Raw genomic sequence first — 7,033 nt, 5'->3', positions numbered from 1 at the left:
TTCAGAGGGATATATGTTTGCAGTAACTCCATTAAAATAAGCTGTGATATTTTGAGAGGAGGATTTTTCCTTTCTGGTGAAGTCCATCTGGCAGCTTACCCACAAGCGTGCAAACACAGCAATGGCTTTGGCACTACCGTGCCTGCTCACAACATTATTAAGGTGCAGAACTTCTGTTCTATGATAGATGAGAGGGGATGGATTTCAGTTGCAGAGTGTTTTCTGTGCTTTTTTTTTTCTTTTTTTTTTTTTTTTTTTCCAGGAAGAGATAACTGAATCTCAGAACTGATGCACTCCAAACTCTTAAATGCTGCCACTGCTTATTAGCTGCTTGCTCAGTGGAGAATATTCTTCCTTATATAGGCCTTTCAAAAACTAGGTCAGAGGATTAACATGAGTAGTAGTTAAAAAATCCTCTTTGACAGCCTGTCTCCCTTTATTATTTTCTTACTTTGCCTGTTGCAGATGTCAATGTCTGCCAGCTTCTCTCTTGGTTTTTGCTGGGGTGAGCTGTGATGACCACAAATGGCAGCTCCATTCTGTGCCATTGCTGCAGACCCTGTGAACACTGTGGCTCAGCTGGCCTGTCCAGTGTGTTTGACCACTGATATCAATTGTCTTCTCAGGAAGCAGAGGTTGTTTTTCAAAGAAATGTGACAGTGACACTCCAAGCCTGGGCGTTCGGTTGATTTGTCAGTGGAAAAACATCTGAAGGCAGATGCCCTGGTTGTGCTATGGGATGGTGTGCTCAGGATGTGCTGCCTTTGTTTGCTGAAGGTCCCACACCAAGAAGAGAGCAGCTGGGCTGAGTGTCAGGCAGGGTGTTAGATGATCACCTAACAGGGCCCAAGAGAAGCTGCATCTTCCCCACTGGAGGTTCTAGGAGGTACTGCCCAGCCAGTCACAGTCACAAAACTAACTGAAGCTTTCTATGAAATATTTTAACTGAAACATAAATCTCCCCAGAATATTCTTGCTTTTAGACACTGCTGTTACCTCTGAAGGATCACACATAATACAGTTGTATTGATGGGACACATCTTGCCATGCTGTTTACAGGAGATATCTTTCTGTGATATGTATATACATATCTATATTAAATCTACATACCCACACATATTTCCATATGCCAATCACCAATAAAATATTTAATAACTGTCATTATACATCCACTTGTCTGAAACAAGTGATTTGCCAGGAGGAACACCACATACTGTTATCATATATTCTCTTTATATAAACACTTAATCTGCTTCCTGGCCTGTATGCACATGCACATCAGGACTAAACTGACATAAACTAAGCCTCAGTGCAGGTTTGAAATCTCTAGATGTCCACTTAGCAATGTGCTCTTAATTCCAGAAATGCCAAGTGCTCAACAGCCCCAAAATCTGCTGTGTCTTCAGCACTTTGGAAATCTGACCATCTGGGAAGGAGCAGAGTCTTAGCAGCAGGCTCTGGTTTTGCAGCTAATTGTGCAGCCTTTAGCAGAACAATAAAGCAGCTGATGTTTCTTTTGACAGTAATGCATGCAAAGCTAACAGCTATTCGCTACGGAAATCTTAAACTCTTGTTTTTTGTGTTGCTGTGTTGGCTTTGCAGTTGGAATGTAAGTCCCTCGTCAGCCATGTGTATCCTCTCTATTGTTTCTTCGTGAGTTCCATAGTCTAAAGAAGTGTACACACAAGTTATTCATTTTTTGTTTGGGCACTAACTGAGGCTGAGGTTTTGCTTTCTTTTTACCTTCTAAAATCCAGACAGCCCAGGGGTGGCAGCTGCCTTTGGTTTTGTCGCCTTTGTGCCAGAGCCAAGGGGATAACTTTATTTTTACTGTCTCACATTTAAAAGAAAAATTGGTTTCTTGTCTCAGAGGGTCCATGTGTCTCCATTTCTGCTGCACTGTAAAGTTCCCTGGGTACCCACACAGGTGATGTGATCAGGTGATGCTTATTCTTTGTTCAACTAAGTCAAAGAAAGCAGACTTCTGCTGAATGCAGTGTGCTTTATGGAGATGGGAACTTCAATAAGAATTGCTGGACTGTAGCAAGGAGAGAAGCTCTAAAAGAACAGATGGTTAAAATCCTTCCCTGGGAGAGGCTGAGCTTTTCAACAAGGAGCATTAAACAAAGCTAGAAGTGCATGATTACTTTTTCCTTTACTTTGATGGCATTCCCCACCTGCTAAGGCTTTAGGTACATGAAGAAAGCTCTGACCTGGGAAAAACGCCCGTTGTGTTCTTCCTTCCTTCCTTTTCTTTTTTCTGTAATGTACTCTGAAGCATATAGATAAGTGAATGAATTGATTGCTACAGGAATCAGAGACTCCTACTCATGAGCACACTACAATAAGAAAGATAAACGTGCTTCCGTCACACACTAACAGAGGAGTGGAACGTGGTACCCCTTGAAATGTTCTGGACTATTGGTGATTTCTGGTTGCAGGAGTTTATGCTGAGCTGGTAGCGCTTTGAGGTCTCTGTACCAGTGATGCTCAGCTCAACACATCCCAGCCTTGCAATGATAATTTTATATAAATAGAGATGGATGATATAGATGTAGATGTAGGTGTAGATATAGATATAAATGTAGAAGATATATATATATATATAAATATAGATGTAGATATGCTGACACAAATACAGATAGATACAGATATAGATGATATAGATACAGTACACACATATATGTACCCACACACTCTCCCTCTCTCACTAGTGTACAAGGAATACACCTTAGTGCAGATGGATATTTGTGGGCGAATGTCTCCAGAGCCATGGGTAGTTTCTACACATGCATAGGTACAGACATATGTGCACACAGCTATCCCTGTATCACCTGCTGCACTGCAGCTGACTCAAGGCACCTCCCAGTGGTGCTTCCTCAGCACTCAGAGCATCATTTGCACTGCCAGAAAAATCACTGGCAGGGTGCAGGACATGAAGCCAGCCCAAAAAGGTGCTTAAACCCTGAGTGAGCCATGGCCCAAGGGACTTGACAAACCCCTAGCAGCCCACACTGGCCTGTGCAAGACAAGCAGGAAAGAAAACAAGGGTGAGAGACTGCACCCTGCAGCACTTCAGTGCTGGCTGGGGCAGAAGGAACGAGGGGTGTGTCATCTGAAGTGATTTGCTGCATCCTCCAGTACGTAGGATTTTAATAGGGGAGTTTCATGCCTGAATTCTTTCTATGTCTGATGGCATGATGGCAGGGATGAGACAGTGCAGCTAAAGGTGCTTGCAGCACATTCACACACTCCCTTACAGCCACACTGGTACTCATGGGTGTTGCACTCCAAAAGCAGAGCAATCCTGTCTCCCCTTGCAGCTGAGAGACTCTAGTGCTGTGGTGTGGAAGCAGCACCATATTAAAGAGTTGCTTTTCAGCTCCATAAGCCAAATGAGATGACCCTGTGTTTGGCACTGGGGAGATGGTTTGGGTTGAAGCAGGTCTTAGAACTGAGGTTTTTGCACAGGGCAAATGCAATTTTAGTAGCTGACAGACATTAAACCTGTGGCTGGTGCTGAGAAAGTGCTTGGAAAGAATCTTGGAAAGTAAAGATCAGACTGGTCAGGAGTAATCACAAAGAGAAACTCAAGATATTCTCCCCCATAACACTAACTCCTCCTACCCCCAATGTCTACACGCATCTCGGTATGGCTGGAATATATTCACATAGAGGGCTTCAGTGGAGACTCCTTTGAGCTGACAGGACACTGCCAAAACACAGAGCTGCTGCCTGTGCTGTTGGTCTGAAGAACTTCTTAAAAAAAAGCACCTGCAATTAATTTGACTGATGTGGGGTGTGGCATTTCCAGATGTTCTGGCTAATGCAAGGTAGAGGATAAACAGAGCTTGTATTTAAAACATGTAAAAATTGTCATCTTGGGCATTTAAGCTTTTTACTTTTTTTTTTTTTTTCCCCAGGGAAAAGTCACAAGGTTCAGGTACAGTCTTCTTTTTCCTTTGCTTGGACGAGAAACAGTCTGTTTCACATTATTACTTCTCTTTCTCTGCCACTTACAGAAGCAGGAGAACAAGGCACTAAGTAAAATAAAAGTAAGGAGGGAGGGAGGAAGTAAGCACTTTCAGTCCTGAAAGTAGTTTCAGTTTAGGCAGTGGACAACATTTCAGGTTAGCTGTTGGTTTTGACCCTTTCTGCACAACTAAAAAGAAGGGAATGCCTTAGGCAAAGGGAGCCACAAAAGTGGTAGTGAAAGGGATTATCTGGACTGGAAACAGCCACATGTTGTCTTGGTCTATTTTTTCCCTCCTGATCTGTCTTGCTCTCTTTCCTCTTTGCAGCATAGAATTTACAGTAAAAACACAGGAAGCTGAATGATTTCCACTGAGGAAAGTACCTGACAAAGAAGTGAGGGACTAAAATCATCGGGGCCCTTTGACTTCATCTCTACCCATGGCTCCTCAGTGGTTTCAGGCAGAGATGCTCCGTTGCAATGAGACAACTTTCAAGTGGTTTTGCCAGTGCACGATAGGCAGAAGGGTTGAATTTCCCCTGCAGCAATCCAAGCACAAGTAGCACTGAATTTGTGAGTAGCAGCAGCTTAGTTACAGTGCATGTTGTGCACACAAAAAAAGCTACAAACAACAAATAAACCCTCCTACCCATTAACAGGTGGTGATCAGGGAGCATTCTGCACACACAGTGTGGGCTTTGGAGGCTCCTGTCTGTATCCAGAGACTGAAAGGCTGGTTCTTGGGAGCTGTGATGAGGTGCACTGGGCAGGGAGAGGCAGTGTGCGAAGTCCTGTCTGTACAGCACAGCCAGAGCTGCCATTTGGAAACTGTCCCCTCTGCTCCTCTTTACTTCTGAGTAGCCAAGTTGGAGAAGTAAGGAAGGAATAGGACTTTGAACTCCTATGTTGCAAGACCCCTTTGAAAAGCTTTGCCCAGTTTCTGAGGTCCTGAAGAGGGATTTTTACCCTAAAAAAATCCCTTATCTTCAATGTCACCTAAAAGAGCACGAGTGAGTAATTCTTCAGATAGAATCTCACTGAGACCATGAGTTCCTCACACTTTAGAAGTGACTAAAACTGAAGTGTTTTTTCAGGGTGTATGTGCCTAAATGTAGGAGTACAAGGGATGAAAGACAGACTGTGAGCTTGGGGAGAACAACAGCTTCATTGTTCAACTATAATGTAATGACTTGCTCTAGCTTTCTTTCCAACTCCTACTACCCCCAGAAAACCTGTAAATTACAGAAGTGTTGAAATGTTTACTTGTGGTTGCATTTTCCTGCTCCATCCTCTACTCGGTTTGTCATTTCCACTGCAAAGTGAAAGAGGACTGATTCATTTTGCAGAGGGAACATGACTGATACAAGTCCGGACAGAGACTCATTCTCAGCCTGGTGGAAATTCCTCACCAAGGTTGGTAGCGAAGAGAAAACCTCTTCACTGTACAATCATCAGGATTGTGTCACTGCTCCTAAATTTCTTGGCCTTAAGCCAGAAGCAGATTGTGAGCAGCTGAGGATGACCCAGAAAGCCAGAGCTGTCCTTACATCATGATTTTATTATTTCTTTTTTCTTTTTTCTTTTTTTTTTTTTTTTTTTTTTTTTTTCTGAGAACAGTCTTTCCTCCTCACCTAACCCAGCTGCTTCTTCACTGCAGAGTGGTCATGTTATTCTTCCAGTTTAAAGATCTGGGTAAGATTTGGTTTTTTGATAGCAAGGCTGTCAGCCTTTCAAGAGCAAAGATCATATGCACAGCTTTTGATGATACTTGCTTGCAGTCTTTTGGACACAAACCACACCTTGTTTATCAAGACAAACAGATGTTGTACCTACACAAAGCTGCTATCACACAGCTACAGGCTGAGATTTCTTTACCTGCTGGGGGAATACCGATGAAAAGGCACACGCACAAAAGATTGGAATCAGAAAGGTTTCTCAACAGATTTTTTTTCAAAGAAAATGATAAGGCAATCCTCAAAAGGGAATATCCTCACCTGGATCTCTAAAGCTGCTGAAGGGTTCATGTCATCTTTTTTTTTAACTTTATACAGGTTTTTTTTCCCCCCCCCCACTTCTGACAAGATACATTATATCATTGTGCCAGATCTCTTTATCAAGATCCTATATATGTAAGGAGTGTACGCCCAGCTCCTCTTAACACATAGCAAATCAAACTTGTAATTTTGAGCAAAGTGACATCCTTGTACAGAAAATTTGAGAAATAGAAGGTGTCTCCTGCTACAGATGACTGCAATAGTTTGGGCTACTTCTGCACTGATGCCTTGGTTTTGTGGGTGCATTTAGCTCAGCAAGAGGTGAGATTAATTCCCTTGATTAATAAACAAAAAGGAATAGCATTAGGAGAAGAGGAAAGGGAGCTGCACCCAGAAATGGTGCAGCAGAGGAGGGTGCTCTCCTGGTGTCAAACAACCCACAGCAAGGTTTTACTCTAGTTTTAGCAGATGGGGGAATTTAAAGTATCTGACACACCCGACATCACTCTGGTGTGCTGCACACTCAAGCCTGGATTTGGGAAAAATGCACCACTTAGAAATCTGAATCTCACAGAAAGTCAGAGGATTTCATAAGCTGGAAACTGCTACCAACTTAAGCCTCAGTCTCCCAAAATTACCTATCCAGCTGCTTTTTGCCTGCCTGATTTAAGGCACTTGTGTCACCCAAACTTCAGTAACAAATCCAGGTCTGGGATTTTGCTAAGACTGCAGAACGACAGAAGAGCTCTGAAGGGCTGGGAATGCTCCCTGACTGAAGGTCAGGAGCAGGTGCAGCAGCACTGGAAAAGGTTCTTTGCCACCCACCTGTTTCAAAAAACACCCGTTATAGTTAGAGTCCTAACTCCATAAATCCCATTCAATTCCCTAAATATCTCCTTCAATACATTTGAGACCCTTGGTCTTGCTACCTAAATACACCAGCACAATGATGGCTTGTGTTTTTTGACAAACCAAGCAGACAGCAAATTGGTGCATTCTTGACAGGTTTATAAGTGGATTTCAAAACTAAGGGTGTATTAATAGCTATTAAGGTATTCTTACAAGT

This window comes from Heliangelus exortis, chromosome 22 (genome assembly GCF_036169615.1).
Source record: "Heliangelus exortis chromosome 22, bHelExo1.hap1, whole genome shotgun sequence".
Classification (NCBI taxonomy): Eukaryota; Metazoa; Chordata; class Aves; order Apodiformes; family Trochilidae; genus Heliangelus; species Heliangelus exortis.
Note: the sequence above shows the minus strand (reverse complement) of the source record.